The sequence below is a fragment of the Triturus cristatus genome, chromosome 8, assembly GCF_964204655.1.
Source record: "Triturus cristatus chromosome 8, aTriCri1.1, whole genome shotgun sequence".
Lineage (NCBI taxonomy): Eukaryota > Metazoa > Chordata > Amphibia > Caudata > Salamandridae > Triturus > Triturus cristatus.
This window is the reverse complement of record NC_140591.1, coordinates 298,615,195-298,633,163: the sequence shown is the minus strand read 5'-3', so window position 1 is coordinate 298,633,163 and position 17,969 is coordinate 298,615,195. Positions and strand designations below refer to the sequence as shown.

Below are 17,969 nucleotides of genomic sequence, written 5' to 3'. Positions count from 1 at the left end.
GGCCTGCCTTTTTCTACAGGAAGAGCTGTCTTACTGCACAAGTCAAGTGCACACATTCCAATACAGTCAGGTGTGGGGCTGGATAAGAATGCACAAATCATGTATTCTTTCACATCGTCTTTCATTTTTAATTCTTAAACATTGTGCTAGAGTCGCATAGAATCTTTCCTCTCACAAAACCCCAACAAAATAGCTCAATGTGTCCTTTTAACAAGCTGCATGAACCTGCCTGCACTGAGTATTCCTGCGCGTGGGTTCATGGAGCTCTGTGATGGCATCAGAGTGGAAGTTGATGCAATGTAATACGGTAAGAAGGCCATCTGTTATCACTTGCTGGCAGGCCATTTTGGGGATCAAGAAGTGTGATGTCACTTCCGCCACCCCAGGCATTTTGATGAATCAGCGTCCTTGCTCAACCTGCAGACAAGCACTGTGCGCATAGTAGTGTAGAGAGTAGGCTGCAGCAAGGACGCGTGGTAACCAAGGTGCGGAAGGGGTGTAGATTGTGGACGGGACTCGGGACCCTACAAATCTTTGAAGGCGCTTTGAGACTGAGCAGCAAGGCGCGATGTTTCCACTGCAATCCTTGTGCTCTTTTTGGGGTCACTGCAAGACATTGAACAGGGGTGTGTGCCCGCGATCACGTTATAAGGAATAAAATGCTCTCGATCCTACAATATCTGGACGTTGAAAGACAACCCACACTTCGGTGACGCGATGTCACCCCCTCCAGCCTCTTGCACAGACAGTCTTATGCACGAGTTCTGATAGGGTAGAGTTGCTGAATGTTATTCCATCTATTTTGTCCACGTGCGGCTCTTCCCGTTGCCCCTCCTCCCGCCCCCTGGGTCTGATCGTGGAGTGTGCACACAGTTGTGTTAATGTGTCTCTGCGCTGGCGATTGTGGGTAAAGCTGTGATTCACAGCTGCCGTCGCTTCACAAAGAACCCCGTAGCTGGTGAGAAGCGTGCCTTCAAGTACTCCTGGCGCGGGAGGGGTGGAGTGACTGTGCAGGTTCTAGCAAAGGCAACAGGGCGACTCACTCGGAACCCCCAAGGGAGATTTCACAAAGAGAGGTGGGAGACAGTGGAAGTGGGAGCAGGCGCGCAACGTCCATTGGGCTCAATGGGCTTCAGACCCACCCCCGTTGTGTGTGTCAGCCAGGACTGGGTCAGCTTCCCAGATCTTTAAAAGACCATTTACATGCTAACAACGCTTTGTTGTGTTTTCACACCTTCTTAGAGCTCCTGCAGCTCCACTCTGCCTATTACTGGAAGATTTAGCCGCTGCCCCCCCCCCCCCGAAATTTGTATTAGCCCACCCCGAAATTTGGCTCTAGTTGCGCCTCTGAGTGGGAGACAGACTGCTGACGAGAAACCCAGTGAGAGAGAGAGGAGAGAAAGCAGAGATCAACAGAAAGAGAGAAACAAGCATTGGCATAGCCAATAGGTCTCGCTTTTGGGACCTTATAAGTATTTAGTTATGCAGCACAATATCCTTGGTGCAACAACATCAACTGTTGCATGGCTAAACACTTACAAGGTCCCAAAGGCAAGACCTATTGGCTATGCCAATGCTCGTTTCTAAGGTTAGCCTGTAGTTATTTTCTCGCTGCTCTAATGTTCTCTAAATTTCACTGAACTTTATTAGTAGTTTATTTTAGGATTTTGTGAGCTGCTGTACATTTAGGACTAAACCAAGAAGTAGGGGGGGGGGGGGCGGTGGGGGGGGGGGGGGGGGGAGAGTGATTTTAGTGGCTTGGTTGTACACAGCTCCGAGGCCACAAATGTACTAATTTTAGTAAAACCCTCCAAACTTATCTGGAGCCATGTCCAGTGAGAGACAGCAAATGTCATTAAGAGCCTTACTAGAGAGATTGCTAAAAAGCTTATCTCGATTAATATTCCTCCAATTTATACGAACCCCTTTATTTGCTGAATAATTGACAGGAGTCTTATTTATTAGCAATGTCCCTACCGAAAGGCTGAACTCAAAACAAAGAGATGGGGTTGTGATCACTAAATGGAAGTGGGCACACCTCATACTGCAAACGTTGGTCTGCAAGGGCATCTGTTAAGCGCGCAAAATCAATAGTGCTCCCCTTGCCTCTACCTGTAAACGTAGGATGACATAAGTTTCCCTGAGTGTGAGTACCTTAACTATAATCTTTATTTAAAATGAATCATAATATTCCTTTTGGAAATACTCCTGTCCCTGTGTAGACTCTTCACTGCTCCCTTCAGCATTAATTGCTCATCTCCTAATAACTTGTTTTCATTTTGTGAAGCAAAATCTCTGTTTTTTTACCCAGGACCAAGGTGAAACTGAAAAGGGCCCTGCAATAGCAAACTCCTCTTTGTTGGTTACCTCCAATTAACTACTCTGGTTCAGGTGTCAGTATGTTTTTGTAACCCCTGATAATGGTTCAAATCGGTTGGGGTGGGCAAAGTTCACCATTGAGGGCACATGTTGTGGGGATCTGTTCATTCAGTTACCCTGAATGTTTAAATAAGACCAGGTGGATGAAAGAACCCTAATGGGTGAGCCCTTATCTTGCTGAAGATTGGATTAACAGAATTCAGATGTGACAGGAGAATACCTACGCACTCTGGGTCCTTAAAACTATACAATCTCCCTCAGCAGATTTCACTGTGGGGCCAACCCAATTTACTCCACGGGCCATGACAATTTTATTGACAATGGCTGATTCACAATATGCATTCCTCATGCACCAATAAGCAGCTTTATTGATGAGACTGACAAGATTCTAGTTTACCTTCTTCTAGGGGAGGAACTCCCACTAAGACCATTGTGTATGGAGTACACTCTCCGGTGATGTATATGCTTTAGGTTGACCAAGCGTTGTTTCTTAGAAGTTCCCAGTTCTCCCCCCCCCCCCCCCTGCTTAGGTTTTAAACTTTAATCCCCACCCTGACTCTGCGTCCCGGTTTGAAGGTGGCTGGCAGGATGGTTACAGACAACAATGGGGGATAGAGGATCTATTGGTTGAGCCACTTGTTGAACCTGGGGGGGGGGGGGGTGGTAATGGAGTGGGTGTGTAGGGAGTGTGTGTGTATATATATATATATATATATATATATATATATATATATATATATCTATGTGTGTGTGTATGAGGTAAGAGGCATCCTACGTTAGGCCAGTTCTATTTCTTTGTTTAAAACTCTGACAGTCCGAAGTAAAAACCCCTCAAGGGTGGAGCCGGTCGGTGACCGGAGGTGCTAGGTTTGTCTTGCGTTTTCCTCCATCCCAGCCACAAGGTTTAATCCAATATGGTGGAAATGAAAAAGATAATTTGTGTCCTTAAAAAAAGTCAGCCTTGAAATTTGCACAGTACCTTTCCATGTCCCCAAACATTTGGAGTCCCTCCTACGGTGGAACCACAAAGGGGGTCCCAGTCCTGTCTCGATCGGCTGCAGGGCTTTGCCCGACCATGCTCGTCTCGCGCTGTGGGAGTGAGTCACTCCCTTTACGGCTTCAGGAGGGCTGGGCCTGACTTCCGTACCACAGAGAATGCTGGGGGACAGAGTCCCCCTGCAGGTGCAGGCTGCGGTGATCAACACGATTCGGCTGGGCCTCAGGTGGCCCAAAGTCAACTAAAGGCAATCTTTGGATTTACTCGTATAGTCACTGATTGACGAAGTGGCATCAGCAAATGCTAAGTCGTAGACCCCACCACTGAACCACAGTAGTAATGCAGTTTGTAAACAGTTTGAATTGAAATTGTATATGCACTTTGTTTTGACTTACAGTATGGTTTCAGAGAAATGCAATAATTGTGAATACAGTACATAGGCTTGAATGGGCTTTACAGTAAAATTACAGTTAAGTTACTTTTGACATTACTTTTCTTACTCATAGTATACATGGATACTCCTCTAGGACATTTCCTGCAAACAGGTAGGTAAAATCGTTAGTTAGTTAGTGCAATTTCAAAGATTTTCTTTAGGTTTTAAAAGTCCACACTTAAAACCTTTTCCAAGAAAAACAGTCAATGTTATCCTATGAGGGAAATAGTGTTATCGGTTTTAAGGTAAGTATTTGGTAGTGGGAGTTGAGGTTCCAGGGGTAGACTCAGAGGTCCCCCAGGGTCAAGGATGCACTCTTGTTACGCCCTCAGCGGCACTAGGGCAGCCGGGTGCTGAGGCCCAATGTTATCCAATGGGGGATAGGGGGCCTCCTGTTGGTGGCGTCTGACAAGCAGGCCACTTGGTTGTGGGAGCAAAGCTCCTGGGGTTAGGCTCAGGGAAAGGGGGGATCCGGTTTAGCACACAAAGTGCACCCGCAGCGGCGGCTGGGTGTTGTTTTGGCATCGGGTGCCCTGTTTTCAATGGGGATTTTCGGTTTGGGTTTTTAGCTGCAGGCTCGGTCCAGGAAGACTTCCGGGAGGAACCAACAGCTGGGCAGGTAAGTAGGAGGGCTCGGAGACATAGGTGCACCTCAGGTTCTTTTCTCCAGGGCGCAGGGCGGCTGGATGCAGGGGTGTCTTTTGAGGTCAGATTTCATCTTACCAGGCCACTCGCGGTTGTGGGGGTCTCCGTGCAGAGGCTGCAGGCGACGTTGGGGAGTCCTGGAGGGGTCAACCCACGGTGGACTCGGACTCTGGAGCGCTGAGGGACCTCACTGGGACCGGTGGGCCACTCGAACTTGGGCCGTAGGCAACGGGTGAAGTGGTAGTTCCAGACGTCGTGTTTTTTTGTCCTCAGCAGGCTCGAAGTCTGTTTTCTGAGTTTCTTTTGAACAGAGCTGCTGTTCACAGGAGATCCAGTCTTTCCTGAAGGCAGTCAGTCCTCTCAGGGGTTCTGGAGGTCACTGGCTGCAGGACAAGACGATTTTTGGCGCAGGAAACTGCACAATGGCCGGTAGTGCTGGGGCCAAGTCAGTTGTTTTCTGCAGTCTCCTCTGCTGGGCGTCTTCTTTCATCCGTTTTCTTTTTAGGTTGCCGGAATCTGCTTTCTTGGTTCAGGCCTGCCCCCTAAATACTGTATTTAGGAAGTGTTTTAGGGGTCTTGAGGTCAGTAGCCAATGGGCTACTGGCCTTAGGGTGACTACACGCTTGGTGTGCTCACCCCACGTGGGGGGTGAACACAATCCCTAATACTGATTGGGGAGTGCCTGCCATCTGCAAGATGGCTGGCACTGGAGAGTGGGCTTCACCTAGCCTCCCCCACTTGAGGGGTGGAGTTGGCAGAGGTGGGCACACCTTCTGGGCTGGCTAATTTTTCACACCTGTCTTCCCGCCGAAAAGGAGGGGAGACAGGAAGGGGCCTGCTACTGATAGAAGGAGAGTCTGGGGGTTGCATTGCAAAGGCTGCAAGGCCTTTGAAGCTCCCCTGCCACAAATGGCTCTTCCTGGTCTGGCAGAGTTGTGAACACCTCCGCCCAGGAAAGGCTTTGTTTCGGGGCTCAGGGAGCGAAGGCTCCCACCCCAGGAGTCCAGAAACATGTGCTGTGGTGGCAGTCTGGTATGTACCAGTCAGGGAACCCACCAGAGGCTGGTCGTTTTTCAGGAGGGCATCTCTAAGAGGCCCTTTGTGGGCATTATTCATTAAATCCCACACTGGCATCAGTATGGGTTTAATGTGCTGAGAAGTTTGATACCAAACTTCTCAGTTTTCAGTGTAGCCATTAGGGTGCTGTAGAGTTCGTAATGCCAAACTCCCAGCATCATATACTCTTAATGGCAGCACTGCACTTACAGTGTCCAAGAATGGACTTCGACACTGTAGGGGTACAGGGCTCATGCACTTGTACCCTCACCACCGGTATAGTGCACCCAGCTAGAGGGTGGCTGACCTATGCCAGGGCAGTGGGTTGTAGGCATGGCACACAGGATATGTGCCATGTCGACTCTTCACTTTGTTCTGCACCAAAACACACAGCCTGCATAGGCAGTGTGTGTGTGCGTGTAAAGGTACAGGGCCTCTAAAGGTGGCCAATAAGTGCTGCAGCCCTTAGAGGTCGTCCCTGGTCACAGTGCCCTGAGTAGCTGTGGTACCATTTACCAGGGGCTGACCTGTGGCTAGAGATGCCAATTGGGTTAGTTTTTGGCACAAGCCCTGGGAACCTGATTGGCAGGGACCCAGGGCACATCAAGTCAGTAGTCTGGCAAAAAGTGGGGGGGGCTACTGCAACAGAAACCCACTTTCCTGCAATGCCCTCCACTAGTATCCTGCAATGGGATCCATGGGGTTCTTTATGTTTTGACTTTCGTCTCTTTCTTTTGTGTCTGCATGGTGGAATAGTGTGCCTTCCTTTGCTTCCCCTAGTCTCAACATCTTTGGGAGGAATTTGGTGCAAGCTTTGCAGCCCTCGGTGCTGTGATCTTTCACAAAGCGGTTACAGACTAGATGGTTGTCCTGTTGGGCAAACCTATGTGGTCACTTAGGGAAGAACTTAAAGGGCGTGTTCTCCATTTCCCTCGATGGGTTCTCCCTGTGTGTGCATTCTTGCCCTTCCACGTGATCTACCTACTTTTATTGACAAAAGGCAGTGGATGCACAGCAGACATTCATGGCCCGTAGCACTACAAACTAGCACAGGGTAATCAGACGTCCTGGATTAGCCCAGACAGTCCTGGTTTTTCGAGAACTGTCAAGGCATTTCAACACTTTTTACAAAAATAAATACGCGTCCAGACACTTTTTACTAAAATAAATACACGTACTGGGTTTGTGAGAGGTTCGGGTGAGCATGCGCATTTACCACTGTGCTGTAAAGGCTCATGTTCACACCGGCCGGCCCTCTCTTCACACCAGGGACAGAGTTTTGTTTAAAAGAGTCTCCTACTGTGCTGCCTGACCTCATTCAGCAGAATTTAATGAGGGGTGAATCAGCCCGTGCAGAGTACATCCCTTGATGCCGAAATCACAAAGCTGCCCTTGCAACACACCCCAGCATAGCCGTGGTGTGTCAGTAGCATACAAATTAAAGACTTCCTCTGCCTTGGCACACATCCCTGTGTGCCAAGGCAGGGGCACACATCCCTGTGTGCTATGCCCACCACCTACAGTGCCCTTGCATACATCAGCCACCCCTCTAGCTGGGTGCCCTATGCCAGTGGTGTGGGCACAGGAGCAGGAGCCCTGTGCCCCTACAGTACCCAGGTCCATTCCTGGGCACTGTAAGTGCAGTGCTGCCATTTAAGAGTACATGGTGCTGAGAGCTCGTCAAACACGAACTCCACAGCACTATAATGGCAACACTGAAGACTGAGAAGTTTGGTATCAAGCTTCTCAGCACATTAAACCGGCACTGATGCCAGTATGTGATTTAATGTACCAAGCCCCCCAGAGGGCATCTTAGAGATGCCCCCTGAAACCTAACCTACAATACACGTCTGGTCTGAGAGGCTGCCTAGGCTGCCACACAGCAGACATGTTGCTGGCCCCCTGGGTAGGAGAGTCCCTGCTCTCCTGGGACTGCAACAATGCACATCCCGGGCGAGGTGCTAAATCTCTTCCCCCAGGATGGGCCGGGGGAAGCTTCAAAGGCATGCCGCCTCTGTGAACTTCCCCAGGCCACTGCAACCCCCCACACTCTGGTGGGAAGCTTGGCCGGAAACCCCAAATAAGGACAGGGGATGTGCCAGCCTGCCAACCCCACCCCTCAGGTGGGGGAGGCGAGGTGAAGCACATCTCTGGGCCCTCGCCATCTTGAAGATGGGGACCCCTGCCAAATCAGGACTAGGCTACTGCCCCCCCCCCCACAGGAGAGAAGAAGGATAGGGGGTGTTCCCACCCCAGGACAGGGACCCATTGGTCCCTGCCCTTCACCTACCTGGAACGCCACTAAATCTAATATTTAGGGGCACCCTGAACCTTCCTTCCCCAGATTCCGAAATACAGAGAAGGGCAAGAAGAAAGAAGACCTGCCCTGCAGCTGCTAAAAAGAGGAAGACACCAACTGCTTTGGCCCCAGCCCTACCGGCCTGTCGACGCTCGTACCTGCTCCTGCTACATCCCGGCATCTCTTGTGGCCATCAACCTCACAAACCCCGGAGGACCTGGCTACCTTTTGGCTCTAAGCCCCTGGGGCTCCCATGAGTAGAGGCTCTACTCAAAATCTACTTCTAATCCCTGGCATCAGCCCGGAACTGCGAACCCTTCACACTCTGCACCCGCCAAGCCTGGCCTGTGCCGGAGTGAACAAAGACCACGAGGACGACCCCACGGCGGTTACCTACCTATCCTCCAACTACCCAACTTACCTCTCGAAGTGGTGGTGGCACCTGAAGAATCTTCGTCCCCAAGCTTGCAGTCTTTTTCTAAACCAGAGCTTTCCCATTGAACTCAATTGAGCGCCTGAAGGCTCAAAAGCACCCTGCACCCAGCCGCCCGAGTGGCCATGGCAGTGTAACCTCTACACCTATCTACTTCCCCCACTTGCCATGAGCAAGTGACAAGGAGCCCAGCTCCCACAGCCGCGTGGCCTGCTAGTCAGCAGCCACCAACCAAGGCCCCCCTACCTCTCATAGGATAACATTGGGCCTAACTCTCTCTGTAACCGGCTGCCCCTGTGCCGCTGAGGGTGAATCAACTGTACCTACCTGACACTGGGAGACCCCAGAGTCTATGCCCAGAACCCTAACTCTGCCAGTCAAGTATTTACCTTTAAACCGATAACTCAATTTTCTCCATAGGGTAACATTGACTGTTTTCTTCAGAAATTTCTTCAGTGTGGAGTTTTCAAAACTCAAAATATTCACCAAAAATCAGCCAAGTAACGAAAACACTCACCTGCTATTAGGTGAGCTCCCAGTGCTGGATCTTGGTGCCCAGCACTGACTCTGAAAAATACTTACAACTGTACTTACCAGTAACCCAATTTTCTCCCATAGGATATCATTTACTGTTTTTCTGTGAAATTTCTTCTAAGTGTCAATTTCTGCAAACCTTAAATATTCTTTAAAATCGTATAATTTCTGAAAACTTAATTACTTACCTGTTTTGGATAAAGGTCCCAGTACTGAGTCTAGGCACCCAGTACTGGATTACAAAAGTAACGAGAACATACTATACCTGCAACTTGAATTTTCTTCCATAGGGAATCATTGACTGTTTCTATGAAATTTCTTCTGTCAACTTTCAAAATAGCAAAATATTACTTAAAAATCCTAGTAGTAACCAAGTCGACTTTTATCACTTGTTTCTAAGTACTGTCCTAGGACTAAATCTAGGATCCAGTCCTGGAATCCCAAAAGTAATCCTGAAAGTAATATGTTGCAAATAACTTGAATCTTCCATTGAACTCAATGCATTGTTGTGTTTAAAACTGTGTTGCCTATTGCAACAACTTGTAACTTTCTACAAAAGTCAATTGCCTATAGCAAAAGTATTTATATAAAGCCTCTCATTCTGAGAAAGTATATTTTAATTCCTATTGTTGGTTCTAAAATAAAACAGACATATTTTTTATATAAACCATTGGCCTAGAGTTCAGTTCTTGAGTGTGTGAGACCATTTGCTGACTGAGTGTGTACAACAAATGCTTTACACTGTCCTCTGATACTGCCTTAAAGCTCGACCAAGCTACCACTTTAGAGAGTAAGGTCATATCTAACTTTAGCCTCTGCCAAACCTCTGGGGACTGTGGACTCTGTACACCCTGTACCTATTTGGGAACAGTATATACAGAGCCACTTTCTGACAGGGCTGTCCTGAGATATATATATATATATATAGAACCACTGACCTAGAAATAGGACTCACTGTTGACCGCACTGGTTAGTGCCAACATTTAGTCCTATTTCTAGGTCAATAGCTAGGCCGTTTTTACGTTATGAAAATCTGGACACCCTAAATTAGCACGTATTTTGCTTTTTGATAAAACAAAACAGAGAAAATGCAAACCTCAAGCTGCACATGAAGGACAGAAAAGTTTGTATTATGAAAAACATTGAAATCGTAAGTAATGTAAATAATTTTTAGGCCACTCTAGCACATTTCTGTATTACAAAAAGGTGCCACAAGAGGGAAGTGGGGGAGATTCAATGTATGTACATAGTGGATTTTGAAAAGAAGATGCAGTGTTTTCACAGCAGACTGAGGAGTTTTTAGTGCAATACAGTACCTCAGACAGAGCTCCAGAGGTAAATGTCTGTTGTACAGGACATAAGCATTTAGGGTTCCACCTTTTCTTGTTTTTCTTGCAAAAAAAACTACTTAAAGAACAAGTTACTTACCTTCGGTAACGATGTATCTGTAAGAAACATTAGTTAGTTAGATTCCTCACCTTAGAATATCCCCAGGCGTCAGGCTGGATCCGGAAAGATTTTTGTAACAATACCCCTTGCGCGTCGGTAGGCATCGTCTGCGGCTCCGCGTCCGTTGTCGGCGTCGTGCGCCGGAATGACGTCGGAGTACTTAGACACCGCCCTCGCGCGCTGGCGTCAGTTCTTGTACATAGCTTTCCGCGCCAGGGACGCTGAGCCATGCAAGAGACCGACACTGGTGCCAAAAAATCTAGGGCCCTGAAAGGGAGAACCTTAACCCTAGATGTCGGTTCGCAGAACGGGGAGGCTGGGTGGGTCGGTGAGGAATCTAACTAACTAATGTTTCTTACAGATACATCGTTACCAAAGGTAAGTAACTTGTTCATCTGAAAGAAACACGTTAGTTAGATTCCTCACCTTAGAAGAGATACCCCAGCAATACCAACCACGGAGGTGGGTCTGCGAACCAAGATCACACCAGAAAGTCCTGGAGAACAGAACGGCCAAAGCGGCCTTCTCTCCGGACTTGGCTGTCCAGGCAATAGTGCTTGGCGAACGTGTGCAGTGTAGCCCACGTCGCCACCTGACAGATGTCCTGCAAGGGGACTCCCCGTCCCAGGGCAGTTGTCGCCGCTGTGGCCCGGGTGGAATGGGCTCTCAGCCCAACAGGAGGGACCTTTTTCGCCAAGGAATAGCAGAGTTTAATACACAACACGACCCATCGCGAGATGGTCCGCTTGTGCACAGCTTTACCCTTCTTAGCACCTACATATCCAACAAAAAGTTGGTCGTCCACCCAGAACTGTTTTGTGCGGTCCAAATAAAAGGACAGCGCACGTTTTGGGTCCAGACGGTGGAGCCTCTCTTCATCTTTTGAAGGATGCGGAGGCGGAAAGAAGGTGGGCAGCGTGACAGATTGCCCGATGTGAAAGGGAGTCACGACTTTAGGAAGAAAAGAAGGACGTGTCCGGAGGACAACCTTATCCGGATGAACCGAAATGAAGGGAGGCTTAGCTGACAGAGCCTGGAGCTCACTCACCCGCCTAGCGGAGGTGATAGCCACCAGGAAGGCAGTTTTCAGAGTTAGTAGACAAATGAGACAGTTGTGAAGGGGCTCAAAGAGAGCGCACATCAGAAAAGTGAGAACAAGGTACAAGTCCCACTGAGGCATTACGAATGGAACAGGAGGGAACATATGAGTAATGCCCTTGAGAAAACGTGAAACAGGGGACTTGAAAAGAGAAGGCTGATCAGGAAGCCTTAAGAAAGCAGAGATTGCAGCAAGATAACCCTTCAAGGTGCCCAGAGCAGAGCCCTGCTGGGCCAAAGAAAGAAGAAAGAGGAGAACCTCAGAAAGAGGGGCAGAAAGGGGATCCACAGCCCTTGCTGTGCACCATGCCACAAATTTGTTCCACCGGAAGCCGTATACCGTCTTTGTGGAGGGACGCCTGGCTGCCAGAATGACATCACAGACTTCAGGAGGCAAGTCAAATGGCATCAACTGTCGCCGCTCAATCTCCACGCATGGAGGTGGAGGCTGGACAGGTTTGGGTGGAGGACCGTCCCCTGTTGCTGCGACAGAAGGTCCTCCTGAAGAGGCAGTCGTATCGGGGGATCGATGGACATACTGAGTAGCTCGGGATACCAGTACCTTCGTGCCCAATCCGGAACCACTAAGATGACTTGGGCCCGGTCGCGCCTGATCTTCTTCAGCACTCTGGGCAGAAGTGGTATAGGCGGAAAGGCGTACAACAGACCGAAACTCCCATCGCGACGAAAGGCGTCCCCGAGGGAGTGCCGCCTTGGAAACTCCAACGCGCAGAACTGCTGACATTGCGCGTTCTCTTCGGTGGCGAATAGATCTAACCAAGGCTCTCCCCACTGCAGAAAGAGACCTTGCGCCACGTCCGAGTTCAGACGCCATTCGTGATCCATCATGCACCGGCGGCTGAGTTCGTCTGCTCTAGCGTTCAGAGAGCCCGCCAGATGTTGAACCACCAGGGTGATGCCCTGATGTTCCAGCCATGTCCAGAGGCGCAGAGCCTCCTGACAAAGGGTCCACGACCCCACCCCGCCCTGTTTGTTGCAATACCACATGGCGGTGGTGTTGTCCGTGAACACCTGCACAACACTTCCCCGGACAGAGGGAAGGAAGGCTTTTAGTGCAAGTCGGATCGCCCTCAGCTCCAATAGGTTGATATGGAGCCGAGTCTCCGCCGGAGACCAGAGTCCTCTGATCTCCGCCTCTCCCATATGGCCCCCCCATCCCAGGAGGGACGCATCTGTCACTATGACATACTCCGGTTGGGGTAGGGAGAGGGATCTGCTGCTGACCCAATCGCGATTCGTGAGCCACCACTGCAGCTGGTTCGCAGTGCCCTTCGAGATCAAGACATGGTCGGACAGGTTGCCTCGATGCTGGGCCCACTGAAAATTCAGGTCCCACTGCAGAGCCCGCATCCGCCACCTGGCGTGAGGTACCAACAGGATGCAGGAGGCCATCAGCCCCAGAAGCCGCAGCACCAACCTGACCGAAACCCAGGACAGAGGCCGGAAGATGGAAATCAGGGCCTGAATGTCCCAGACCCGCTGTTCCGGCGGTTAGACCCGGAACTGCGCCGAATCGATAACCGCCCCAATGAAAAGGAGCTTCTGGGAGGGACTCGGGTGCGACTTTGGCACATTGATGGAGAACCCCAGCGAGTGCAGGAGGTTGGCCGTAGTCTGGAGGTATGAGACGACTTGCTGGGGCGAGCCCGCCTTCAACAGCCAGTCGTCGAGATAGGGGAAGACTGGAACCCCTGATCGGCGCAGATGAGCTGCGACCACCGCCATCACTTTCGTGAACACCCGAGGGGCACTGGTGAGGCCGAAGGGGAGCACGGTGAACTGAAAGTGCTCCTGACCCACCGTGAACCGCAGGTAACGCCGGTGGGCCGGCAGGACGGGGATGTGGAAATAAGCGTCCTGCAAGTCCAACGCTACCATCCAGTCTCCAGGGTCTAGGGCAGCCAGAACCTGAGCTAAGGTGAGCATCTTGAACCGGTCCTTCCGGATGAAGGAGTTCACGCTCCGGAGGTCCAAGATCGGGTGTAGGCCCCCTTTGTCCTTCTTGGGAACCAGAAAGTAGTGGGAATAACAACCACGAGCTACTTCTGGACCAGGAACGCGCTCGACGGCCTCTTTGGCCAAGAGGGCCGAAACTTCCTCTCGTAGAAGATGCAAATGATCCCCCGACATACGGTGGTTCAGCGGTGGCATGGCTGGAGGGGTCGTCTCGAAGGGGAGGGAGTAGCCCCTTCGGACGATTTGCAGCACCCACCTGTCCGACGTGATGGAGCGCCAGTGGAGCAGGTGATGGCGAACTCTGCCGCCCACTGGCGTTGTATGGGCCTGAAAGCTCGGACTAGGAGGGCTTTGAGGCGGATGCTGCCGGGGTGGATGTGGACTGGCCGGCACGTTGACCTCCAGTACCGCCTCGGCGGAATCCACATCCGCGTGCAGGTTGGTTCTGCAGCCGGTGGCTGGGCGGACGTGAGGAGGCGCCCCTTCCTTGGCCACGAAAGGGACGAAAGGCGGAAGTTTGCGGCCGCGGGGCCGAAAGACCCAAGGACTTGGCCGTGGCCCGGAAGTCCTTGAACCGAGCCAGCGCACGGTCCGCCTTCTCACCAAAAAGGCGAGTGCCATCAAAGGGCATGTCCATGAGCGAACTCTGGACATCCCCCGAAAATGACGTGGACCTCAGCCAGGCGTGACGCCGAAGCGCCACCGTGGTGGAAATCGCCCGACCCAGCGAGTCCGTGGTGTCAAGTCCACACCGTATGGCGTGCCGTGCTGCATCTCGACCGTCAGCAAGTGCTTGAGCGAGTCATGCCCAGGCCTCCACCGGGCACAAGGGCAGCACGTCCTCCACCGTATCCCACAGAGAGTGGGAATAACGGTCCAAAAGGCAAGCGGTATTTAAAGACCGCAGCCCCAAACTCAGGGACGAGAACAGTTTCTTACCAAACTGTTCCAACCTCTTGGATTCCCGATCCGGAGGAGTGGACGGGAAGGAGGATTAGGAGGTTGAGGCCTGGATAACCAGACTCTCGGGGTGGGGTGTTGAGAGAGGAAACTGGGGTCGCCCGGAGCAGGGCGGTGGCACCGGGCAACGTTCCGGTCCACAGGAGGAACTGTGGAGGGCTTGGACCAAGTGCCCTGCAGAACGTCTAGGAGGGCCTCATTAAACTGCAGCAGAGGCTCAGTGGAGCTTGCTGTCGGTTGGAGGACCTCTGTGAGGACGTTAGTCCTGACGGCCACAGCAGGCAACTCCAGCCCTAGGGCTTCGGCCGCCTTGCGCAGCACCACTGAAAAGGCTGCACCCTCCTCCGAGGCCACAGTCGGAGGAGAGATGAAACCTGCGTCCGGGGAGGTATCCAACCCGCTGGCACCCCCCCAGTTCGTCTGCCCAGTCCTGTGAAAGTTGACCCTGGAGGGCCATAGGGTCCTCAGACCCCTCCCAGTCGCCCCCGTCATCCGATTCCTGATAAACAGGAGGAACGATCGGAGCCAGACGGTAGATGAAACGGTCATCCATCGGCGTCGGGTTCGGCGCCGGACGGTGCCGTGCCGGCGTCGGGTCCGTACAGGGGCTAAACCGGGGAACGGCGTCGTCCGGAGACAGTGCCGGAGGTGGAACCAGTGTCGGCGCCGGCGGAGGAGGCGTCGTGAGGTCGACCGGCCCCGACCGAGATCCAGGCCTGGATTCCTCGGGGACCTGTGGCGTCGGGGCCGGAGCCGTTGACTGAGCCGGGGCCGGAGCCGCCGGCACGCGAGGTCGCCCAGTCGAACATGCGGGGCCCGAAGGCGCGCCTACAGGCGTCGACGGCAGAGCCAGGCCCCTCATGGCCGAGAGGAAGGCGCTAACCTCCGCCGGAGTCGCGTCAGTCCCAGGGACCGCCGGAGCCGCGGGGGTGGGACCACCCTGACCCTCAGCCGAGTGGCGTGACCGGCGAGGGGAGTCCGAAGAGCGATGTCGTCTCTTGGACTTCTTGGAGTGCTTCGACTTACCCGAAGACTCTGACGAGCGATGACGATGGCTGCGGCTCCGCGATCGGTCCTTGGACCTCCTCCTGGGCCGGGACCGAGAGGGGCGCGGAGCCGAGTGCCGAAGCTCGAGAAGCTTACGGGACCGCTCCCGCCTAGCTTTCGACGTCAAGGCCTGGAAATCGAGGCACGTCTCCGCGTCATGGTCTGCCCCCAGGCAATAAAGGCACCGGAGATGGTGATCCGTCACCGACATCAGGCGATGACAAGCGTCACAGGCCTTGAAACCAGGCATCCTACCGGCACCAGAGTCGAGTCGATAGACCAAAAGAAGTCAAAAAGTTAGTCAAAAAATGACTAGGGGTAAGCTCATTCCGGATTGGCGCTTACTGGCGCGGAAAAAAGAATAACTGACTTCAGCGCGCGAGGGCGGCGTCTAAGTACTCCGACGACGTCATTCAGGCGCACGACGCCGACGACGGACGCGGAGCCGCAGACGACGCCTACCGAAGCGCAAGGGGTATTGCTACAAAAATCTTTCCGGATCCAGCCTGACGCCTGGGGATATTCTAAGGTGAGGAATCTAACTAACGTGTTTCTTTCAGATAGGTAATTTTACTTTATTGCGTTGGTAAGGCTCAGCCCCTCGTGATTACCAGGCATTCCCTGATATTAACTTTGTTTTAGCTTATTGTGTCAAGTAACTTATTTTGGAAGGTTTGTATTTTTCCTTCCATTTTCCCTCACCCCCGGTTTTCTTCCTCTGAAGCAAGCATGTCTGGGAGGACACTATGTCCCAGAACACTACCCGACTGCCTTATAGCACTGCTTACCAAATAATGTACCTAATGTTGCATAATTTACCTTCACTACCCCGTCTGCTACTCTATTTTGGATATTATAACAGCAGCAGGTATTCTTACTGTTGCACTGTCAAATCCACTGACTAGTATTTCAAGATGGGTGTCATGTAATCCTCAACTCAGTGAGACTGACACCTCTCAAAGATCAGGCCAATGCTGTGTAACAGGGGCTCTTTAAGTAAACACACATTTGAAATATAAGAGTTAACTGTAATGATTTGCATGTTCTTATGATTACTGAAAGCTTGTCCCCTTAGCTATTTCTTTCAAAATGACTGCCAATATGAATGGGAAAGAGTCTGTTACTGCTAATCCAGGTTAATGGTGGCGAGGGAGTTCGATCATGCAAAACAATCTGTCAATTTAGGTTTGCAAGTTCCTCCTCTTCTTTGATTGCATTTTTGCTACCGCTGGTCATTATGTTAAATTTGAATGGCCATTTGGGATTTTGCCTCACTTACATTTAATCACGCAGTAGTGAAAGCGGATAAAAAGTGATGCTATGCTTATTGTGAGACTATCCAAAAGAAAGCAGAGGAAAAAAAATACAAAGTAAAAAAATGTATTCTATGATAACTAATGAGGTGTCTAACCTTGTATAAGCCCAATGCCAGAATGCCCAGCATCAGAACAATTGTCAGCAAGCCTAAAATTTCTTACATGACAATGTGCAAATTAGACATGGCATCTATTCCATTGTCAATAAGGTTACAGACAGAGTCTGAAAAATAATACACATTCTTCAGTCATTTTCGAATTGGTAGTCCTCACACAACATTAAGTTTCTCAGTAGTGCCTCTTCCTTGAATCCTGGTTGAACAAGGTTTTGGAAATATATTTGAAATAGGTCCTTACCAGGAACAGATACCAACTCTGTTAAACACATTATGGGGCTGTCCCTATAAAAAAATTATAGCTTTAGGGAAATGTCTTTTCAGACTATGGTACAAGGTTTCTCATTTTGCCACAAGCCTTTTTAACTTTTATGTTGAGCCACTCTAAAGCACAAGTCATCCTTAAGAGCATGTGTAATGTTTGCTTGCTCTCCCAACCATGCACAAATCATCCTAAGGAGCATGTAAATTCATTACTTGCTTGACAAGAAGGCCCCACCTTTCCCCTCCACTATCATTCAAGACAGATTCTTTATTCTGAAAAATGCTCACGTCTCGGTGAGTACTCTGCCCTCTTCCACTGTTCATAGTGCATTAGCACACTTGCGAAAGGGGTCAAGAGCTTTCATTGGGTCACACCCCCTGAAGGTCAACTGTAACTATACAAGAAAGGCATCCCCGCTTGTACCAACTATCTCGGTCACCGTCACATAAAGGATGCAGAACTGCAAGACACTCTTTCGTCTTATGCTGAATCAGTAGGCCCTCTCTTCTGCTCTCCTAAAAATTGGGCAACCTTCAATGTTTCCCTTATTTCTCTTCAATCTTGGCTGGAGAACATCCACACAATTATATTTTGTCATCTTTTCAATTTCTTTCATAATTTAGTCGAAGAGTTTACTACTGAGCAGCCAAGTAACAAACCCTTTCTATGCCAAACTTGAAATGAATAACCAAAAGTACCAGGGAAAGGGAGCCAGATATAACTGAACCAACTAAACAATCACAGGACAAAGCTTAGTTTGATCAATTGCCAATGAACTATGGGCAGGAACTATCCAATCAGTGTTGCGTAAAGGCTTTATGTACTCACAATGATTCATGGGTTAATAGCATGTCACTGTAGTGCTCTAATATTCTCCATGAAACTCTGCGTTGTATAAACAAGGGAGTGATTTATTTAGGTAACTTTGTGCTCTAAATCACATCCAAACCCAGTTCATATTAATC

General features: G+C 50.5%; 1 protein-coding gene across 1 annotated transcript in view; it reads right to left on the bottom strand.

Annotated features, from left to right (window-relative positions):
- The window catches only part of ZMYM2 (zinc finger MYM-type containing 2), a 1,132,334-nt gene that overhangs the window by 187,751 nt on the left and 926,614 nt on the right, over positions 1-17,969 (bottom strand). The window lies entirely within an intron of this gene.